Below are 11,433 nucleotides of genomic sequence, written 5' to 3'. Positions count from 1 at the left end.
TTATTGGTTGTTTTTCAGAAACTATATAAACTGTTTTTCAATCATTCTCTCATTAACAATGATAAACACTCATAAACTCTCATTAACACAATACAACACATTGTTAACATTCTGATATTGCTTTTTCAGATCAAAGCCAAAAAGATTATCCTTAATCATTGAGAGAGCTGAAAAAGTATTCTTGAGAGAAAAGACAATGTTCTCATAATCCATTCTTGATTAACCAGATTTGTGTGAAGACACATTGTTCAAGATTGAAGACTTCTTTTACTACTTCTTTTATTCTGTTTGAAATAAATACTTTGTAAACAAAACGACTGCTAGAAATCCAGCTAGAAACTGGTGGCGATCTTCTTGGGTGAGAGGCATCATCAAGAAGGAGCCGTACTTTGATTTTGTGTGAGTCTGCTGATTGACTACAAGGATCAAGGGGTGAGCAATAGGAAAGAGATTGTGAGAGATAGATAGGTTTCGAAGAAACTGGACAATCTGTAAACGATTCACAATTCTTTCTATTGGAGAAAAAGCTGAAATCCAGTTGGATTGTCAGGACTGGATGTAAGTTGTCTCGTTGACAACTGAACCAGGATAAATCTTGGTGCATTCTATCCTTTATCTTTTTACTTTTAATTGCTAATCGTGTATGCCGCTTTATAATTCCGCTGTGTATGTAATATTGCTTTAATTTGATTAAAGACTGATATATTCTGATTATTTCGAGGTCATAATAATCAACATATTCAATATGATTATTAACCTGGAGAAAATTTCATCAATGGTTTCCTCCTCCTTCATTTTGAATAGTTCGAAATCTCGTACTCCTATGTCTATCCTCGCTTCTTTTACGTGACTTGATCCTTCATAATGGATCCTTAGAGTGTCCCATAGCTCCTTGGAGTTTTTGCACTCTTCCACTCTATCATACTTTTCCCTGCTCAAAGCACACATTAGAAATAATTGAGTTTTAGAGTTTAGGAGTACCTTTGCATTTTCATCTGCCGTCCACTGTGCTTGAGGTTTCTCATCGGATGTTGCGTCTGTGTTGTTGGTTCTAATGATGTGATCCCCATTTTCAACTACAAACTACATTTTGTTGTCTTCTGATATGAGAAATAATCTCATCTTAGCTTCCTAGTGGTAGTAATCTGTTCCATCAAAATAGGGAGGTCAGCTGGATGATCCTCCTTCAGGAATATACTTAGCTTTTGACATTTTTCCTTTGGATCTTTTTCTCTTACACGGTTAGATGTAGTTTTCTAGAGAACCTTGCTCTGATACCAATTGATGTAGCTAAATATAACTAGAAAGGGGGTTGAATAGGGATTTTTCTGTTTAAAAATAATTTTCTCTTGTTTAAAAAAACAATCATCTTGGAAATGATGCAAACTCGAGGATGGTTATTTAAACATTAAGATTTGAGCCGATGAAAAGAAGGAGTAAAGTATGACACACACAATTTTTATATTGGTTCACTCAATGAAGGCTACGTCTAGTCCTCACACACTTGTGAGATTTCACTAATGTTCAAAACTGATCAACCTCTCACATGGTTTGACTTTTCTTCATCCTCAAAGCCAGGAGGTTGTTTAACATAAACCTCCTCATTTAGAAAACCATTAAAACAGGCACTTTTGACATCCATTTGGAATAGTTTGATACCTTTATGAGTGGCATATGCTAAGAGTATTCTTATTGCTTCAAGCCTTGCTACGGGTGCAATGGTTTCATCATAATCAATTCCTTCTTGCTGGGTGTAACCTTGTGCCACTAATCTTGCTTTATTTCTAATGACTTCACCATCCTCATTTAGTTTATTTCTGAATATCCATTTAGTTCCAACAATGGATTTTTCCAGAGGACGAGGCACATGATTCCACACTTTGTTTCTATCAAACTGAGAAAGCTCCTCCGTCATAGCATCAACCCACAATTTGTCACAAATTGCTTGATCAATTGTTTTGGGTTCAACTTGTGATATCATGGCCATGTTGATAGTATTATCCCTTAGAGAATTTCTGGTTCTCACACAATCAATAGTATTTCCAATGATTAGATCAGGAGGATGATGTGTGACAGTTTTCCATTCTCTTTGAGGTTGCTAAGAGGATGGACCAGAATCATCCTCTTTGTTTGGATTGGGTGCTTGAGAGGATGAATGTTCATCTTCTTCATGTTTATCCATATTTTCTAAACACAAGTCATCAAACTCATCAAAAATAACATGCATGGATTCCTCCACAGTTTGAGTCCTAAGATTATATATTCTATAACCTTTTGACGTTGTGGAGTATCCTAGAAAAATACCGGTATCAGATTTTGGGTCAAACTTTCCCAAATTTTCTTTATTAATTAGAATGTAGCAATTACATCCAAATATATGAAAATAAGAGATATTTGGTTTTCGGCCCTTCCATAGTTCATATGGAGTTTTGTTCAAAAAAATTCTAATAGATGCACGATTTGAAACATAGCAAGCAGTGTTAATTGCTTCGGCCAAAAAGTATTTTTCAATGTTGGCTTCATTAAAAGTGGTTCTAGCCATTTCTTGTAAAGTTCTATTTTTCATTTCAACAACTCCATTTTGTTGAGGAGTTCTTGGGCAAGAAAAATTGTGAGAAATACCATTTTTTTCAAAAATATTTTTAAAGGATTCATTTTCGAATTTAACTCCATGGTCACTTCTCACAGAAACAATTTTTGAACCTTTTTCATTTTAAATCTTTTTACAAAAATGGTGGAATGCCTCAAAAGCTTCATTCTTGTGTTTTAAAAATAAGACCCATGTAAAACGAGAAAAATCATCAACAACTACAAAACCATCTCTTTTTCCACTAAGACTTGGAGTTTTGATAGGACCAAAGAGGTCAATGTGAATGAGTTCAAGTGGATGATTTGTTGAAATATTATTTTTTTAGTGAAAGCTACTTTTAACTTGTTCTCCTTTGACACAAGCTTCACAAAATTTGTCTTTCTCACAATTAATTTTTTGAAGACCTTTAACCAATTCTAAATTTGATAAATTAGCAATGGTTTTTAAGCTTCTATGACCAACTCTTTGGTGCCAAACCCATTTATCCTTATCAATGGATACAAAACAAGATTCAGTAGGTAAATCATCTAGATATAGTTCATATAAATTCTTTTTTCTGAAACCGGAGAAGAAAACTCTACCCGAGGATGAATGCTTAACCTCACATAGAGTAGGCTTAAAAATAACTTCAAATCCAATATCACATAATTGACTAATGCTTAGTAAGTTATGTCTTAAACCATCAACATACTGAACATTTTCAATTTTGGCAGAGTTATTGTTACCAATAATATATGTACCTTTTATTTGAGCTTTATCATTGTTACCAAATGTGAGTGATCCTCTATCCTTTATCTCCAAGAAAATAAGGCAATATTTATCCCCTGTCATATGCATTGAGCAGCCACTGTCCAAGTACCAAGGCTTTCTTTTGTTGATAAGAGGATGCTCCTGGGTTAGATTTTAAGAGTAACTTAGGTACCCATATAACATTGGGTCCTTGTTGGTTAGTTTATCCTCGTATGAGGATTATCTTTTTGAGATAACAAATAGAATCATTGTGTCCGTATATTACCACAAAATGAACATCTTTTCTTTATGTTGTCAGCTTTATTCTTAGCATGACAGTTTTTGAATGTATGTCCAAGTTTTTTGCAAAAAGTGCATTTTGGCCTATCCTCTTGTTTTTTTTTTTGCAAGAAAAAATTTTCATACAATTTTTTTTTTTTTGAGAACTTTTAAATCCAATACCAGCTTTGTCAAAGATTCCAGATTGAGATCCTATTATCTTTTGAAATGTTTTAGTAGATTTAACAAAGTTGGTAATATCAATTTTTAGTTCTTCAACCTTTATTTTTAAAATTTCTTTTTTTGTATCCTCTTCTAGAGGATGACTTCTGACATCCTTTTTGTTTAAATTTTTTTGTTGCTCAGATAGTTTATCATGAGACAGTTGTATTCCATAAAGTTGATTTTTAAGAAAACCACATTTATGAGATGAAGTGTTTGAGTCATTTAAAAGATTGTCAAATTCAATTTCTAACTGTTCACAAGAAGGACATAGTTCTGAAATGCTTACCTTTTCAGTTTCTGATTTTGCCATGAGATAGTGGTTGACCTCTTCTTCCTTTTCTTGCTCTGAGTATGACTCATCACTGTCATCCCAAGTAATCATCATGGATTTGTTTTTGTAAGGAAATCTTCTTGAGTTCCTTTTATTGAGAGGACACTCCGTTTTATGGTGTCCCATCTTGTTACATCCAAAACAAGTAATTTGACTTTTGTCAGTTTTTTTTTCTTTCAGGAGATCTTTTATCTTGTCCTCTTTGATTTATCATCCTCTGGATTCTTTTGGAAATCAAAGCGACTTCATCCTCTTCCTCAAATAGAGGATACTCTAAGCTTTCCTTTTTCATGACATCTTTAGTCTTCTTAGAGGATGGACTTTCTATTTGACTTGTTTTTAGAGCAACCATTTTTCCTTTTCTGCTTGGTTTGTCAGCTAGCAGTAATGGTTCATGAGCTCTTAAAGCTCCAACTAAGTCTTCCAATTTCATATTGGTCAAGTTTCTTGCTTCCGTAATTGCAGTCACCATTGGCCCCCATTCTTTTGGTAAAATCCTTAGGATTTTGGCCTATTCAATATGATTATTAACCTTGAGAAAATTTCATCAAAGGTTTCCTCCTCCATCCTCCTCCTCCTCCTCATTCTTTTCATAATGGATCCTTAGAGTGTCCCATAGCTCCTTGGCGTTTTTGCACTCTTCCACTCTATCATACTTTTCCCTGCTCAAAGCACACGTTAGAAATAAATGAGCTTTAGAGTTTAGGAGTACCTTTGCATTTTCATCTGCCGTCCACTGTGCTTGAGTTTTCTCATCGGAGGTTGCATCTGTGTTGTTGGTTCTAATGACGTGATCCCCATTTTCAACTACAGACCACATGTTGTTGTCTTCTGATATGAGAAATAATCTCATCTTACCTTCCCAGTGGTAGTAATCCGTTCCGTCAAAATAGGGAGGTCGACTGGATGATCCTCCTTCAGGAATATACTTAGCTTTTGACATTTTTCCTTTGGATCTTGTTCTCTTACACGGTTAAATGTAGTTTTCTAGAGAACCTTGCTCTGATACCAATTGATGTAGCTAAATATCAGTAAAAGGGGGGGTTGAATAGGGATTTTTCTGTTTAAAAATAATTTTCTCTTGTTTAAAAAAACTATCATCTTGGAAATGATGCAAACTCGAGGATGGTTATTTAAACATTTAGATTTGAGCCGGTGAAAAGAAGGAGTAAAGTATGACACACACAATTTTTATATTGGTTCACTCAATGAAGGCTACGTCTAGTCCTCACACACTTGTGAGATTTCACTAATGTTCAAAACTGATCAACCTCTCACAGAGGATGATTACACTTTGTGTATTCTTTAGCTTCACCAAGCTTACAATCAAGTTTCAACTATTTCCAAGTGTAACTTATTTGGAAATTATAGAATGATTATGAATAAGATTGTTTCTCTTTTCTTAAATAATTTCTCAAATGATATTTCAAGGATCTAATGTAAGATTTATAGAAAGTATGAAGAGAGGATGAATATTGCTCTTGATGACTTTAAGATACTTGATCTTTTTATAAAATTGTGTTGTGTATTTGTTGATGAATAGCTTGCTGCCTTTTATAGAGGTCTCATGATGATCTTTCCATGTGGCAAGTTTTTTAAGACCTTTGGAGACTTGATAAAAAAGTCCAAGGTCTTGCATCATATTTACGAAAATGCCATCCAACTGTCCTTGGACAGACTTAGTCCATCCTCGAGCAAGAGGATCAACTCCTTAGAACTTGATCTTGACTTCTCCTTTTCTTTTCTAATCCTTCAAGATATGTAAGGTTATTTCTTTGACTTAGTGGGCGACAACCTTTTCTGAAGCTTGAAATGGTTATTACATTTTCACCTTTTGAAAGTGAAGTTGACAAGAGAGAAAAAACTAATGCTCAAGCACGTGGGTCAAGAAACCTTTCTTCAAGACATGTGAAAGCTTCTATTTTTGGCTTGTTTGTTGTTGCCTTTCTGTATCTGGACTTCATATAGCTTTTTCAATCATACAAGAATGATATATAGGTCTGCTAATAGCCTTTGCACATGATAGGATGGGTTGCTTTCAACATTTGGGAATGATGTGGACTTTATAGAACCGTCCTCCATCCTAGTACTGCCATCCTCTTACATAATACTGGCTATCCTCGTACTTATGCTTTTGTCTTCTGACTTCTTTATTTGAAATGCTTTACTTATTCATTTTTTATACTGTTTTGACTTTCTTTAATGAATAAAAATATTTTTTCTGGTGAGGACGAGTAATATGCAGATTTGAATCTTCATGTTCTTACGAGGACATCCTCTTGAGTTCCAATATTCCAGATCTGAATCAGATTTTTCTCCTTTTTGTCTTAATGATTAATAACCTATTTTCTTATATGAAAACACTCAAAAGCACAAATTAGTCATTAACCATAATCATAATACTTTAAGTAATTTTGTTATCATTAAAATCATTTGAGAGAGATTTTATCTTAATAGAGAATACCAGTTTTCTGAGAAAAGGTATGCACCTTCATCACGAATGTCCAGAATTTGACATAGTGTAGTGGGATTAATCTCCATGTGAACCCCTTTTAGGACAATACTGAAACCAATATTGTGTTTTGCACATACTTTGGTGCGAGCCATTTGTGAAAACTTTTGGAGTGGAGTGCAGACTGATGAGTGAGAGTTTTTTCAAATGGTGAAGGTTGATGAAGAAGAAAGAAAGAGAGGAAGGAGTATTAAGTAGAGGAGGATGGAAGTTGAACGGAAGTAACCGTTTGGAGAAGGGAGCAGTTAAGATAGCCGTTTCCCTGGGAGGTTAGGGTGATGATGGATGAGACATGCTAGGGTTGTGGAGCTGTTGATGCATTTAATGCAGAGCAAGGATCAAGGAGGCAACGCCACATATGCTGGTCAATGGAAGGAGGCACATGCATTTTCTTTTCTGACGCGACCAGAGGAAGTTACACCAAAATGGACACTGTGTCCTCTGGTGTTTATTGTCATCCTTGCAACCTTTGATGTTTTTTTTTAAAAAAAAAATTGTTTAAACAAAATATCTTTTGTAGGATTAAAAAAATAATCAATATAAGAGAAATATAATATTGATGCATAGAAGAGATTAATCAAATAATTTGGGGAAAATTAATGATTGAGAGTTTCTCCAAGATATTTTTGAACCAATCCTCCTGAAGAGGTTTGGTAAAAATATCTTCCAACTGATTTTCAGTGTCAATAAAAATTAGTTCTATATCCCCTTTTTGAACATGATCTCTTATAAAATGATGTTTAATTTCAATGTGTTTAGATCTAGAATGTTGAATGGGATTTTTTGAAAGATTTATTGCACTAGTATTATCACAGAGGATGGAAATTTTTGCGTACCTTAGAGAGTAATCCTCTAGTTGATTTTTTATCCATAGTAGTTGTGAGCAACATTGTGCAACTGATACATATTCAGTCTCTGTAGTTGAAAGAGCAATTGTACATTGTTTTTTTTCATGACCAACTTATTAGAGATTTTCCAAGAAATTGGTAAGCTCTACTTGTGCTCTTCCTTTCAACTTTGTCTCCCGCATAGTCGGCATCACAATAAGCTATGAGGTCAAGATTTGAACATTTGTTGTACCAATTTCCCAGATTGATTGTGCCAAAAAGATATCTTAAAATCCTCTTTACTGCTGTAAGATGAGATTATTTAGAGGAGGATTGAAACCTTGCACAAAGACCTACTGCAAAGACTATGTCAGGTCTACTAGCTGTTAAGTATAACAAAGATCCAATCATCAATCTGTACTCTTTTTCAGATATTGGAGTTCCTACATCATCTTTGTGAAGTATGGAGGATAGATGCAAAGGAGTTTCCATACTCTTGGCTGAACTCATGTTATATTTGTTGAGTAGATCCTTGGTGTATTTTTCTTGAGATATAAAAATGTCGTCCTCTAGTAGTTTAATTTGCAAACCAAGGAAGAATTTTAATTCTCCCATTATACTCATCTCAAACTCACTTTGCATGAGGTTGGAGAAAACGTTACACATCTTTCCATTTGTGGATCCAAATATTATGTCATCTACATATATTTGAACAATCAACAGATCCTCCTAAAGAGTTTTCTTGAAAAGAGTGGTATCAATTTGTCCTCTTATGAATCCATTTTCTTTAAGAAAACAACTTAACCTCTCGTACCAAGCTTGAGGAGCTTGCTTTAATCCATAAAGAGCTTTTGAGAGTTTGAACACATGATTTTGTTTTTTTCATTCTCAAAGTCAGGAGGTTGTTTAACATATACCTTCTCATTTAGAAAACCATTCAAAAAGGCACTTTTGACATCCATTTGGAGTAGTTTGATACCTTTATGAGTGGCATATGCTAAGAGTATTCTTATTACTTCAAGTCTTGCTATGAGTGCAAATGTTTCATCATAATCAATTCCTTCTTGTAGGTTGTAACCTTGTACCACTAATCTTGCTTTATTTCTAATGACTTCACCATCCTCATTATTTTATTTCTAAATATCCATTTAGTTCCAATGATGGATTTTTCTAGAGGACAGGGCACAAGATTCCACACTTTGTTTCTTTCAAACTGAGAAAGCTCCTCCATCATAGCTTCAACCCATGATTTGTCACCAATTGCTTGATCAATTGTTTTGGGTTCAACTTGTGATATCATGGTCATGTTGATAGTATTTTCTCTTAGAGAATTTCTGATTCTTACACCATCAACAGTATTTCCAATAATTAGATTAGGGGGATGATGTGTGACAGTTTTCCATCCTCTTGGAGGTTGCTGAGAAGAAGGATCAGAATCATCCTCTTCATTTGGACTGGATGCTTAAGAGGATGAATATTCATCTTCTTCATATTTATCCATATTTTCTAAACACAAGTCATCAAACTCATCAAAAACAACATGCATGGATTCCTCCACAGTTTGAGTCCTAAGATTATATATTCTATAACCTTTTGACGTTGTAGAGTATCCTAGAAAAATAACTTTATCAGATTTTGGGTCAAACTTTCCCAAATTTTCTTTATAATTTAGATTGTAGCAATTACATCCAAATATATGAAAATATGAAATATTTAGTTTTCGGCCCTTCAATAGTTCATACGGAGTTTTGTTCAAAAATTTTCTAATGGATACACGATTTAAAACATAACAAGCAGTGTTAATAGCTTCGGCCCAAAAGTATTTTTCAATGTTGGCTTCATTTAAAGTAGTTCTAGCCATTTCTTGTAAAGTTCTATATTTCCTTTCAACAACTCCATTTTGTTGAGGAGTTCTTGGGCGAGAAAAATTGTGAGAAATACCATTTTCTTCAAAAATATTTTTAAAGCATTCATTTTCGAATTCACCTCCATGGTCACTTCTCACCGAGATAATTTTTGATCCTTTTTCATTTTAAATGTTTTTTCTAAAATGGTGGAATGCCTCAAAAGCTTAATCCTTGTGTTTTAAAAATAAAACCCATGTAAAACGAGAGAAGTCATCAACAAGTGATATCATGGTCATGTTGATAGTATTTTCCCTTAGAGAATTTCTGGTTCTTACACCATCAACAATATTTCCAATAATTAGATCAGGGGGATGATGTGTGACAGTTTTCCATCCTCTTGGAGGTTGCTGAGAAGATGGACCAGAATCATCCTCTTCATTTGGACTGGATGCTTGAGAGGATGAATGTTCATCTTCTTCATATTTATCCATATTTTCTAAACACAAGTCATCAAACTCATCAAAAATAACATGCATGGATTCCTCTACAGTTTGAGTCCTAAGATTATATATTCTATAACCTTTTGACGTTGTAGAGTTTTCTAGAAAAATAACTTTATCAGATTTTGGGTCAAACTTTCCCAAATTTTCTTTATAATTTAAATTGTAGCAATTACATCCAAATATATGAAAATATGAAATATTTAGTTTTCGGCCCTTCCATAGTTCATACGAAGTTTTGTTCAAAAAATTTCTAATGCATACACGATTTGAAACATAACAAGCAATGTTAATAGCTTCGGCCCAAAAGTATTTTTTAATGTTGGCTTCATTTAAAGTAGTTCTAGCCATTTCTTGTAAAGTTTTATTTTTCCTTTCAACTACTCCATTTTGTTGAGGAGTTCTTGGACAAGAAAAATTGTGAGAAATACCATTTTCTTCAAAAATATTTTTAAAGCATTCATTTTCGAATTCACCTCCATGTCCACTCCTCACCGAGACAATTTTTGATCCTTTTTCATTTTGAATCTTTTTGCTAAAAATGGTGGAATGCCTCAAAAGCTTCATCCTTTTGTTTTAAAAATAAAACCCATGTAAAACGAGAGAAATCATCAACAATTACAAAACCATATATTTTTCCACAAAGACTTTGAGTTTTGATAGGACCAAAGAGGTCAATGTGAATAAGTTCAAGATGATGATTTTTTGAAACAATATTTTTTGAGTGAAAGCTACTTTTAACTTGTTTTCCTTTAACACAAGTTTCACATACTTTATCTTTCTCAAAATTAATTTTTTGAAGACCTTTAACTAATTCTAACTTTGATAGATTAGAAATAGTTTTTAAGCTTGTATGACCAACTCTTTGGTGCCAAACTCATTTATCCTTATCAATGAATACAAAACAAGATTCAGTAGGTAAATCATCCATATATAGTTCTTATAAATTCTTTTTTCTAATACTGGAGAAGAAAACTCTACCCGAGGATGAATGTTTAACCTCGCATAGAGTATGCTTAAAAATAACTTCAAATCCATTATCACATAATTGACTAATGCTTAGTAAGTTATGTTTTAAACCATACACATAATGAATATTTTCAATTTTGGCAGAATTATTTTTACCAATAATACATGTATCCTTTATTTGAGCTTTATCATTGTTACCAAACGTGATTGATCATCCATCCTTTATCTCCAAGGAAATAAAGCAATGTTTTTCCCCTGTCATATGCCTTGAGCAACAACTTTCCAAGTACCAAGGCTTTCTTTTGTTGATCAGATGATGATCTTGTGTTAGAGTTTAAAAGTAACTTAGGTACCCATATAGCATTGGTTCCTTGTTGGTTAGTTTTTCCTCTTGTGAGGATTTTCTTTTTGTGATAACAAATAGAATCATGGTGCCCATGTTTACCACATAATGAACATCTTTTCTTTATGTTGTCAACTTTCTTCTTAGCATGACAATTTTTTAAAGTATGCCCAAGTTTTTTTGCAAAAAGTGCATTTTGGCCTATCCTCTTGTTTTTTTGGCAAGAAAAAGTTTTCATATAATTTTTGTTTTTGAGAACTTTTAAATCCAATTCCAGCTTT

The sequence above is a fragment of the Cicer arietinum genome, chromosome 5, assembly GCF_000331145.2.
Source record: "Cicer arietinum cultivar CDC Frontier isolate Library 1 chromosome 5, Cicar.CDCFrontier_v2.0, whole genome shotgun sequence".
NCBI classification, from domain to species: domain Eukaryota; kingdom Viridiplantae; phylum Streptophyta; class Magnoliopsida; order Fabales; family Fabaceae; genus Cicer; species Cicer arietinum.
This window is presented reverse-complemented; position numbering follows the sequence as displayed.